The sequence below is a fragment of the Herpailurus yagouaroundi genome, unplaced genomic scaffold, assembly GCF_014898765.1.
Source record: "Herpailurus yagouaroundi ecotype Mexico unplaced genomic scaffold, PumYag 162, whole genome shotgun sequence".
NCBI lineage: Eukaryota > Metazoa > Chordata > Mammalia > Carnivora > Felidae > Herpailurus > Herpailurus yagouaroundi.
Genome location: NW_024412403.1, coordinates 5,081,678 through 5,093,458, shown reverse-complemented (window position 1 = coordinate 5,093,458; position 11,781 = coordinate 5,081,678).

Here is an 11,781-nt window from a genome sequence, read left to right as displayed (position 1 = left end):
AACGAGAACAGCAGTGTGTGTGTTCCTCTGGTCAAGCCCAGCTGCCCCAGCGTGGCGGCGTAGAGGCTGGGTTGGGTTTATCAGGGGTACCCTAAAGTCTAACGTCTCTGAGGCAAGGAGAAGTCAAGGAAGGCCTGAGCACCCGGGTGAAAGGGATCAGAGGGAAAGCGTGTTGGAGAGAAAACAGAAATGCCAGCCATCAGGTGCTGTACCAGACAAGGCTTTGGGCATCGTCTACTGAAATCTGGAGGGTTTAATTTTCTTTTTTTAATACGTTTTAACGTTTATTTATTTTTGAGACAGAGAGAGACAGAGCATGAACAGGGGAGGGGCAGAGAGAGAGGGAGACACAGAATCTGAAACAGGCTCCAGGCTCTGAGCTGTCAGCACAGAGCCCGACGCGGGGCTCGAACTCATGGACCGTGAGATCATGACCTGAGCCAAAGTCGGACGCTTAACCGACCAAGCCACCCAGGTGCCCCAATACGTTTTAATGTTCATGTATTTATTTTGAGACAGGGGAGAGAGAGAGAGAGAGGTTGGGAGCTGGGGGCGGTGCAGAGAGATAGAGGGAGAGAGAATCCCAAACAGGCTCCCCACGGTGAGCGCAGAGCCCAACGCAGAGCTCGAACTCATGAAACTGTGAGATCGTGACCCGAGCTGAAACCACGAGTCGGGCACTCAACCCACTAAGCCAGTCAGGTGCCCTCGGGAGAGTTTAATTTTCAATCCGAACACCATCGCGATAGATATGAAGAGACACGGGTCACGTGCTCCAGGCTGGGAAATGGTGCTGACTGGTGCTTGGTGGCATGAGATAGGCAGCGTGTGCTTGGTGACACTTTGGCAACTGAGCATCCGAATTCGGGAATGAGCGGAGATTCTAGAAATGGGATTAAAACAACCCAACCCCGAAAGTCCCACATTGCCACATTTTTCCAGCATCTTCCTCCAAGAAAACTTAAACCGGCCCGTCGCAACTCTCCCGTGATACACCCCACATTTCCAGATCTCCAGACGAGTACTGCCGCTTACACTAGCGTGTGCACTCAGGAACCAGCCCAGATATTAGGAGCTCCTTAAAGGGTGAGAATAGGCAGGTAGACTTTGGAAAGTCTCTTCACCTTTACAAGACCCACCTTTACAAGGTGACGCACCTTGATTCCTCCCAAGGATAAAACGAGGGATAATATGAGTAAGTATCTCAAAGATAGGACTCGCGATTAAAGGAGATGATACAATCCAGCACTTATTAGCACAGCGCCTGGTGCCGTAGTCGGCGTTCCGTAAGTATCAGCAATTATTATGCACAGGCTCGGTCCGCATGCCATGCAAAAGGGACTGTAGACGGATACTTGGCCACAAACACCAGGCTGCCTGGCCAGTAGAGAGGACGCCCGATATCTTCTCGTCTCTCTGTGGTCGCGTCTTCTGGGGGACCACTCGTCTCTCTGTGGTCGCGTCTTCTGGGGGACCAGTACCCAAGGTCTGCGAGGTGGCTACCGTGTACACACACAGGTGTTATTCTCAGCTACCGTCAGTGTGAACGTCTCGACTCCAGATACACGTTGGACGAGCCAGGGAAATAATCCAGCTGCACTGAGAAGGCGCAGACTTGCGTGCACAAAACTAATTTGTGTCTTTTTCCCTGATACCAAACTCACACCCTGTTCCAGTCTTCAATTCCCAACTTCAAAAACTAGTTTTACTCTAACACTTTGACCTTGACCTGTTCGGGACAAATGAAATGTAAGGTACTTAAAAACAGATACGCGATCGAAATTTGGGGGCTGGGGAAGGTCCCAGCACGTAACGTAACACGAAAGGAATATAAATGTCCCTCTTAAGCACACCAACAACAGAACACGATACCGCGAAAGAGCTCTACCTCTGAAGGCGACAGAAGTTAATTAACCTGTCCCATACTTGCCTAACTTAGCACATACGTAAATGGAGGCTGACAAGGGAAAGTACATGGATTTTCCCCATGTACACACCCATTCTTCAAAGCTGATGTTTCACTCTCTCAAGACAACTTTTTACTGCTCAACTTCCAAAGGAAACTTAACATCATCATTTCTGAAGTTCAAAAAAAGTCAGAGGAGGAAGTGTGGCTTCGTGGGGAGAATCTGAAGATGCTCCCAACGCAGAGATAACCGGGACCTGGAATCAAGAGGCCCCCACCTGACCAGGGTCCACATCCAACATCTGCAAATCCCGCATCTCATTCTGCAAAACTTGCACTGAAGTACCTCCTCATTCAACCGTGTAAGGATGGACGGAAGCCCGACAGCTGCGTGGGTTTGTACACAACCTGGGCTCAGGTCCTGTCCTGCCATTTAGTAGCTATGGAACTCATAAAAAACCATCTAACCCCACCTTCTGGAGATGATGCTGGTAATAATGCCTACCTCCCAGCTCCGGGCATTACAGAAAATACCATAAACTCTTAAAGGAGGACCTGCCTCTTAGCAGTAAGTAATGCCAGCGATTACCACCAACATTATCCTCACTATTATTACTAAGAAACACAGCAAGTGCACCCAAGACAGTAAGCCAAGTGCCTGCACACTTCAGATGCTCAGTGAGTTTCCTCTTACTTTCATTTTTTTATTGGCAAGAATTACAAGCCAAATTTCGCTCAATCAAGAGACTGGAATCTCTCACAAAATGATAGTGCAAGATTTTCAGAGTAGGGGGATGTGAAAACCTAAGCAGGTATTTAGTCCCTATATTGTCATAAATTCTGTGGTCCCAAGTAGTTCTCAGGATGAGGTATGTGGGGCCGATGATATACGTATCACCTTCTGGCCTGTTCCTAAATGCAAATGCTGTAAGTTCCAGACAGATCCAAACACATACACATTTTGATAGAAAAAAAAAAATCCAGGGGCACCTCGGAGGCTCAGTCGACTAAGCTTCTGATTCTTGATTTCGGCTCAGGTCATGATCTCACAGTTTGTGGGATCGAGTGCCACATCGGGCTCTGTGCTAACAGCAAGGGGTCCGCTTAGGATTCTCTCTCTCTCTCCACTCCTCCCCCCTTCACATGCACATGTGCCCAGTCTCTCTCTCTCTCTCTCAAAATAAATAAAATAAACTTAAAAAGAAAACCTATCCCAAATACTTATGCTTCCGGTAACCAGACGACCCCCATTACAAGAACATAATGGGAGAAAAAAGTGACAGGGTATAAAGGAAAATCCAACCACTGCTAAATCTCCAGGAACCACAAAATGAGCCATGGCAACCTCGCGTCCTGGAGGCGAAATCCATTCACAGCAGCGTGGCCTTCAGGAGCTCCCACTCACGTTCTTTCCAATTCCCTCAAGTGCCTCCTGTCAGAGGGCATTTTATAAGCATCTACCTGGACAAACCTCAAAGTCACCTAGACCGAAGTGCCCGGCGGGGAAAAGCAGTCACTAAACAACACCGACACCTCAAGCCGCGGGTTAAAAGCTGAAACACACAGAAACAAAATGGTGGAACCCTCCTTTAAGGAAATACACACTTGAAATAAACACAGAAAACGGGGGCCACCACCAGCGTGCACACAGGCAGCTCATAGCTGCAGGGTGGGGGAGGGAGGCGGCAGGGAAGGCGCCCTCCCCCCTTCCAGGAGCAAGAGGCCTGGCTGGCAGCCTTGGGGGCCACACGGCCTTCCCCTGGGGCAGGCACGCTCCCTGCCCTTCCAGATCCTCTGCATCCAACGTCTTCCAATAATTGGTGCTTTCTAATCAGGGTTTCTGCGTTTCCCACGTTTCCCAGAGGCCTCTTCCCCGGGCGAGCAGGTGACAGAAATATCCCCTCTCCCTTTGACCAGGCAACAAAGGATCCGCAGTGTGCTTTGAAAACAGAAATCCACGTCTTCAGGAAGAGCGGGCCTACGGAGGGCGCTTCGGACGCAAGGTAACCCGGCGAGAGACGCGCATCCCAAGAGCGCGCCGCATGGATTAATCGAATTATAATTTAATCATCTGATCAAACACTAATTAGCATAACCACTTGAGGGGAGAAATGGCCGCAGGAACACCTCGGTGCTCCTGCTCTTAGCGACTTGGCCTAAAAGGGGATCCAGATTTGGTTTTCTTCTTGTTATTCGTGAAAAAAAAAAAAAAAAAGAAAGAAAAAGCAAATCGTAAAGAAAGCTTCATCAATGACGAGTATCACCAGCTCTGAGTTTTGTAGCCAAGGAATTATAACCGAGATTGAGAACATCCCCCTTCCGGCTTTCTCTCTCCAGGGCCAGGCCAGCATCCACAGAAAAGCACAAAACTGATATTCTATGGTAGTATCTCGGCTCTATGCTGTTTAACCTAGGGTTTCTCAACCTCTGCACTATTAACATTTTGGACCAGATAATTCTTTGTCATGGCAGGCGGGGGTGTCTGTCCTGCACATTCCAGGATGTTGAGCGACACCCCGGGCCTCCACCCACTAGACGTCAGTGGCCTCTCCTCCCCCACAAGCATTGCGACACGTGCAGATGTTTCCAGATACTGCCGAGCGTCACCTGGGAGGTGAAATCGCCCCTAGTTAGAACTACTGATCTAACTGAAGAACACATTTGTCAAGACCATACCCCTTTTTTAAATGATCATATCATAAAAGCGGGAGGGGGGGTTATTTCCATCTGCCAAAAATAATGAGCCTAAAATAACAGCGCCATGGAGTTTAATTGTACCTCATGGCTCCGTTTAGAGCTCTACAACAACCCATAATGCCTAGGCCTGTACACGTTAGAAGAATATTTAAATACCAGCCTGCCCCCACTCAACGATCTCTACACTTCCACGGGGTCCCCTGAGTGGGTCACCCACAGGCTGAAAGGACACTGTCCCTTGCTTCCAGACTTCAGCTGAGGGATCACAGCAGGTATCCCTACCCCTGTCCATGTGACAGCAAACCCCCTGTGAAATCTGTACAGCCAGCAAAGGCCTCAGACCCCGGGGAAATACGGCTCTCTTCCCACACTCCGGTTGTGTGCACGTTAAGTTCTGATATTTGCTCCAGTTTCCAAGGAGGGAGAGAGGAAGGTGAAAATAATGACAAGAGACTAAATGCAGAAAGCTCCTCCGTTCCCTGCGAATCTCTCTCCACTACGGGAGGCTCACTGCACTGCCCAAAGCGGCTGGGCCACTAGACAGACCAGCCCTAATGATGCTTGTGCTTATGGACACAGATGCTGGGAACCTAGGGGAAAAAAACACTCAACACGTACTACAGGGTGTAATAAATATTTTCTATGAGTTAAGGTGATTTATTCTAATAATAAATCTGAGTCACACGACCTCTCGTTCGTATTTTTTCTAAGGAAAGTGTTTAACCATTTGCAATGACTCATGAGTCTCCCGCAGGTCATTAAACTTGATGATGGAAATATTTATGCCCTTTCCGGGGGGTGGGGGGGGGGGAGGAGAGATCAAGAAAGAGTGACCTAGGCCAACTACAAAATTTTAAAGAGAACAGTCCGTAAAAACCGTGCAGGCTGTGAAATCTCCAGATCAGAGAGGGACGAGGAGCTATTTTAGACTGATTCCTTCTTCCAGAAATCCCCGGGGCAGAGCCTGTGACTTCCTAACACAATGCCCCCCTTTTAAAGGAATGGAGAAGTAGGAACCTATTGTTGTAGAGAGACAGGGTCTCCCCTAATTCGTGTAGTTCTGAGTAAGCAGAAATCCCATTTCTTCGGCCTGCTATGTCTTTCATACCGTTTTCTTCTAAAGCAAAGTATCAAAACAGCCGCTCTGAAAGATCATCTCTGTGGTGAATCACAATAAAATCGCCAGAGCATTATAACATCAAACTTGTTTAAGATGCCTAGGAGGGAAAGTTATTTTTAATATTATCTAAAATAAGATCTCAGGACACAAAAGGGTATTTTTTAAGGCTCTGAATTTAGGCCTCTCCCCGGCACACATTCAAGTCTATTTTAGTGCAAAAATCAAGGACACGGTGTTTTGAAAGGATTATCCTGCCGCCAGTAATTGTCCTCGATTTTATCATGCATGTGACAAGGTCTAAAAATGCATATATGTCCCTATACGCCATTTTTCCTTTTTATGACAACTTAGCATGACAGCACATGCTTCATGTGATAAATACGGTCAATTTGGGGTCATTTGCCTAAACGGAGGAAGCGGAGACCAAGAGAACCCAAAGAGCAGACGATCCCCAAATCGTTTATATGTGGCTTTGGAAGGAGCTTGGGCACTGACATTTGAATGAAGGCGCATGTAATGTTCCCAGTTTGGCACCGAAGTACAACCTCATGCTGCAAACAGATCCATCCTCCCGTCCGGTCTCAATCCACTCTTGCTCAGGTCTCAAGACTGCTCAATACAGGGACCCAAATGGTTGCACACTATTGGCCTCTTGCTTGGAGCTGTGGTGCTACATTCAGGTTCCAAAAGGCTTCCCTGCTAGGACCCCAGCTGCAACGAGGGGGTCAGTGTGAGAAAACACAATGGAACCAAGTCCATAAGCAAAGCGCATACCTAGCAATGAACCTGAACAGCCAACGAACTCAATCCGAAAAAATGGCACACATATATAGGCACACATATCCACATTTAGATGCTAACAGAGATTCGATATAGCCATAAATGATTCTCCAGCGACTAGAATGCAAATTAGAAGTGTCCCTGGTGGGATCACACCTCCCCGCGTGCAGGTGCTTCCCTGTCACCAGCTTTTACCGCAACTCTCCCTAAACCTGCCCAAATCCCTGTTACCCTATGTAGTCAGTGACTACATAACCCCACACATCCCACCCCCCAAGGAATCACTACTCAATACAGAGTTCCCCAAGAACTGAGGTCCTCTTGGAATTTCATTGGGTTGGCTTTCTAGCTCGTGTCTGGCCCTCTGTCAAACAGGGGCCGGGAAGCCCCTTGCCCAGTAGGTGTTTTCCAGAGGTGGATTATGGGCCACCTAGAAAAACAATGCAGTTTCCCAAACCATACATTCCCCAGGGCTGCAGAACCAGACTCCCTGGTGGTCGGAGCTGGGAGACCATATCAACTATTATCTGAGGCTTCTGCACAAAGTTAGGGGCCTATAGGGGTGGAGGAGAGATGGCAAAGGTACCCATTGGAAGGAGACCTGAGGACCTTTTCCAATTATGGCCCATTCCCAAAATGGTGCTGGCATTAGAATCTCCAGTACGAGACTCGTGAGGGGAAAAACCCTCCAGGAAATTTCTGTCACTTCTTCCTCCCTGACCCAGCCCACATGGGCACTGAGAACCAACGGCCTTGATCCTTAGCTGAGAAGACCCAGAAGGAGACACGTTAACTAGAACAAGACCCAAGATGTCAACAGACTGCGGCCTGGAGGCAGCCTGTATGCTCCTTCCTCCCCGTCTATTCCTGTTATCTTGACACGGGGGCTGGTGCAGCCCCTTCCTCCATATTCGTGGTCTTCCCATAACCTTTCCTCCCATTGCCTTTAAGCACCTGATGCCACAGAAGCCTAAAGAAAATCCGCCCACTCCCCTCATCAGCGACAGGGCAAGGGGGAGCAAGAGGGGTCTCCTGTGACCATTAATAACAAGGTGGGTGGCTGTGGCTGGTCATGTGAGACACCACAAGACACAGAGGAACCACGGATCAAGGTAAGTAGCCACGACAAATACCAACATCACGTGTAGGTCAAAATTCTTCTTCCCGGTTTTCTACGTAAATATCCATCAAGTCTGTTGTAGAACAGCAGCCGCCAAGGGCTTAATAGGCATCGATTCTGGTGGATCCTAAGACGCACGCACACATCTGGAAATTATTCCCTCTTGCCTTCTGCTCTCACGTCAAGGTACCAGACAGAGTCTGCTAACTTGGGTGCTACCGACCTGAATAATTTCCGTAAGAATGATTCTTTTTCTTAGAATAATTTTTTATGCATTTCTTGTTCACCGGCCACCAGATGGGCAAATGACTGCCCTTTGCAGGCACAGCAATGGCAAGGTCCCAGGTGGATGACAGAATAACCCCGGTGGCCTCTCTCGGTCAAGTTGCCCAGTCGTCTGCAAGAGCCAGTTGCCACTGTGGTTGGGGGTCTTTTGCTCACCCCTAAGTCTCACACGTAATATTACCAAGCATTGTTATTTCTACCCTGGCAGCTACAAATCAAGTTATTAAAAATGCTCTATAGCCAATACTGAGAAACAAACACTGTAATGAAGCAGGCTGCGATCTGGGGGTTTTGGGGTCCCATGGGAGCCCAAGGTCAAATCAGGCCACCATGGAGAGAAGAAATGAATCTCGGGTTTCTCGACTGAGAAAAATGTGTTTACTCAGAAGTTTCCACGCTATAACTCAGGTCCTTTACGTAGGGGGAAAAAAAAAAAAAAAGGAATACAATTTAAAAACACACAGGAATGCGGTGGTTCTCATTATCCTCGGGCTTTGCTTTTTGTCTTCGGACATAATCACAGAAATGTTCCCATCACCCTGAAGTTCATGCAGTGAACGGGGATTTCACAAGGTACATCAGTGCTTCGTTCAAGGTTAGGAAGAGGCATGAATGGTAAGGGTCTCCCACCGCCATCGGCCATTGCACAAGGCCTGGTCCCTCCATAAGCATCCTGCCTCTGGGAGGCTCCAGTCTCAGTTTAATGTGATCCTCGTGGAGGTCCCATGAGGATGCAGAGGGCACTCGGGGAGCCCGAGGTCATCAGCATCTTCACTGGGAGCATTATCGCCACTGTAGTTTGGCAGAAGTAGCCAATAATTGGAGAATTTGCATAATATAGAAAAAAACTGTAAGCTTTCGCTGCATTTGTGCACAGCGGGCACCAACAAGAATCGCTTAGATTCTGTGTAAAATAAAGCTTAAAGCCATTTCCTGGTTCCTCATCCCAATAATAAAAGAGACAAGGCTCACATCAATCAAAATTGGTAATTAAAGGCTTCAAATCTCTTAATCACCTCAGCAAACGTGGCCATTACGCAGTCTGGAGACGCTGGCTACAAAATGACCCATTTTACAGAGACTTCTTCACAAGGCGAAAGGCAAATGCTTTGCACAGCATCTGGCTCAAGGGTAGGTCAGGACGTGGCTTTTGTTCAGATTTACAACCTGTAAACCAGCAGTATTTCCATGCAAATTTAGGAGTTCTCCTCCCTTGGGGCGCCTGGGTGGCTTAGTCGGTTAAGCGTCCGACTTCAGCTCAGGTCACCATCTCGCGGTCCGTGAGTTCGAGCCCCGCGTCGGGCTCTGGGCTGATGGCTCAGAGCCTGGAGCCTGCTTCCGATTCTGTGTCTCCCTCTCTCTCTCTGCCCCTCCCCCGTTCATGCTCTGTCTCCCTCTGTCTCAAAAATAAATAAACGTTAAAAAAAAATTTAAAAAAAAAAAAAAAAAGAGTTCTCCTCCCAAGGACGGCACTTGTTGGGATGAGTACTGGGTGTTGCATAGAAGTCATGGATCGCTGCGTTGACTCCTGAAGCCAATACTACACTGTATATTAACTAACTTGAACTTAAATAAGTTTTTTAAAAAGTAAAATAAAGACTTTATATTTAAAAAAAAATAAAGAGTTCTACTCCTAATAGAAAGGACAACCCACTTGGGACTAGAAAAACCAAAATGTTACAAGAAACAGATGCAGTCCTAGGAAGGAAGACTATTTCATTTTTTTTAATTTTTTTTTTGATTTTTTTAATGTTTGTTTATTTTTGAGAGAGAGAGAGAGAGCACAAGCAGGGAGGGGCAGAGAGAGAGGGAGAGACAGAATCCGAAGCAGGTGCCAGGCTATGAGTGGTCAGCAAAGAGCCTGACACGGGGCTCAAACCCACGAACCGCGAGATCATGACCTGGGCCGAAGTCACATCCTTCACCAACTGAGCCACCCAGGCACCCCAAGACTACATCATTTTTTTTTTATTTTTTTAACCTTTATTTTTGAGACAGAGAGAGACAGAGCATGAATGGGAGAGGGTCAGAGAGAGGGAGACACAGAATCTGAAACAGGCTCCAGGCTCTGAGCTGTCAGCACAGGGCGCGACGCGGGGCTCGAACTCACAGACCGCGAGATCACGACCTGAGCCGAAGTCGGACACTTAACCGACTGAGCCACCCAGGCGCCCCTAGACTACATCATTTTTAAGAGCAGGTGTGTTGTTTCTTTGTCCGGTGACATTTACGCCAGTCAATCAGCTAGTGGTGACTTGGCCTGCCCATCTGAACTGACCATTTAGAGGAGTGCACAGCACAATTTAAATCTCCAGAACTCAGGTAACATGGACGAACCTGTGATAATCACAAGACCCTACATCCGAACCTTTCTCTCACTAACTGCTCTGCCACAAACACACACACGGACCCAACCCTCTCCCTTTCTGCAGCTGACCATCTGCGAGAGAGGCGACGCACGCCGCCCAATGAGTATCTGTGGCCATGCAGCCCGCTCCACACCGTCCCCTTACCCACCCCCCAGACCTACCTAAGCCCAGTTTCCAAGCAGTATATACACTGGCTCCCGCCCCACCCCCCGAATCAGACACGGTCTTAAACCCGCAGAGCATTTCTAGAACATTCTGCAGCATCCGAAGCGGTTTCCCAGTACTTCAGCAAGGGCTGGGATGCCTTTTTTGGTCTCCTCCAAAAATTCTGCACCCTGCTGGGAAGTTAGAGGAAGCCGGCATTCAGTATGGAGGTGATCTCTCACGTTTTCAGCGCTTTCTTTCACGGTCTCAACCACTGCATTTAAAAACGGCTTTCTATAAATAGGACTGCTGGCTCACTCTTAAATCTTACTCACTGTTGTCTGCGTAAAAATAACTTAAATAGGGATGCGAGCAAGATTTATTAATCTCTGTCATTCTGCTGTGCGGGAGACCCTTCCTTCCTCTTACCTCAACAAATATCTTGTCGACCCCCGTTCTCTCCCCTCTGCTGACCTAGGATGTACATTTACATAATCCAGGGGGGCTTCAAGACCAAAAATTCGTCCACCTGGATGACTTTTTTTTAAATACTGTAATTACTGATCAACACAGAATACAGATCTCCGGATATCAAAAGATAATAAATATTGGACACCGTGACACCCAACAGGATTCTTTCGTTTAAACAGAAGTTGAAATTTCAATAATGAATAAAACGTATTCTTCTCATGCTACTTTGAGGAAGCAACCAACTGCTGCAAAATGAGAAAGGAAAAAAAGAGACATAATGCTGAGAAACTCCGAAATCAGTGGGACACTTAAGAAAAGAATAATGTGACTTTTTTAAGTCAATTAAGGCCTAAGATGCTGAGCTTTGTTTTGATGTCCTGGGTGGCCCTTTGATGAAGAAATGAATTCCCAAGAATCCCGAGGGAAAGTTCCGTGTGGATCTGACGCTTCTGACGGGCTTTCAGAATGCAACAGGGCAGTAAACATCGTATAGGGTTTCTGAATCGTGCACTTAGCAGCATTCGCTTGAGAACAAGGGGGGCCGGTGTGTTTGTAACCTTGCTTTCTGTGACACTTGACCCAATCCACACCAGGAAGAGCACCTCAAACAGCTGCATCACCATAGTGACCCCGTGATTGAGTCCCACCGTGTACTCCAGATGTGAGTCCACTTCAGTAAAGAGCAGAAAATGCCCGAGACGCATTTCTAGCAAATAAACGTTTCTTCAGCCATCAGGTCTGTGTGTTAGAACGACATGGCAGGAGCCAAGGAATCCTCACGGTGACTTAGGTACCTTTCTCACAATGGTTTAGAGGCAGGGGCCCAGAAGGAGCAAAGGAAGGGTGAGGTGGGGACAGGAAGGGAGGAGGGAAGGGGAGGAGGAGAGGG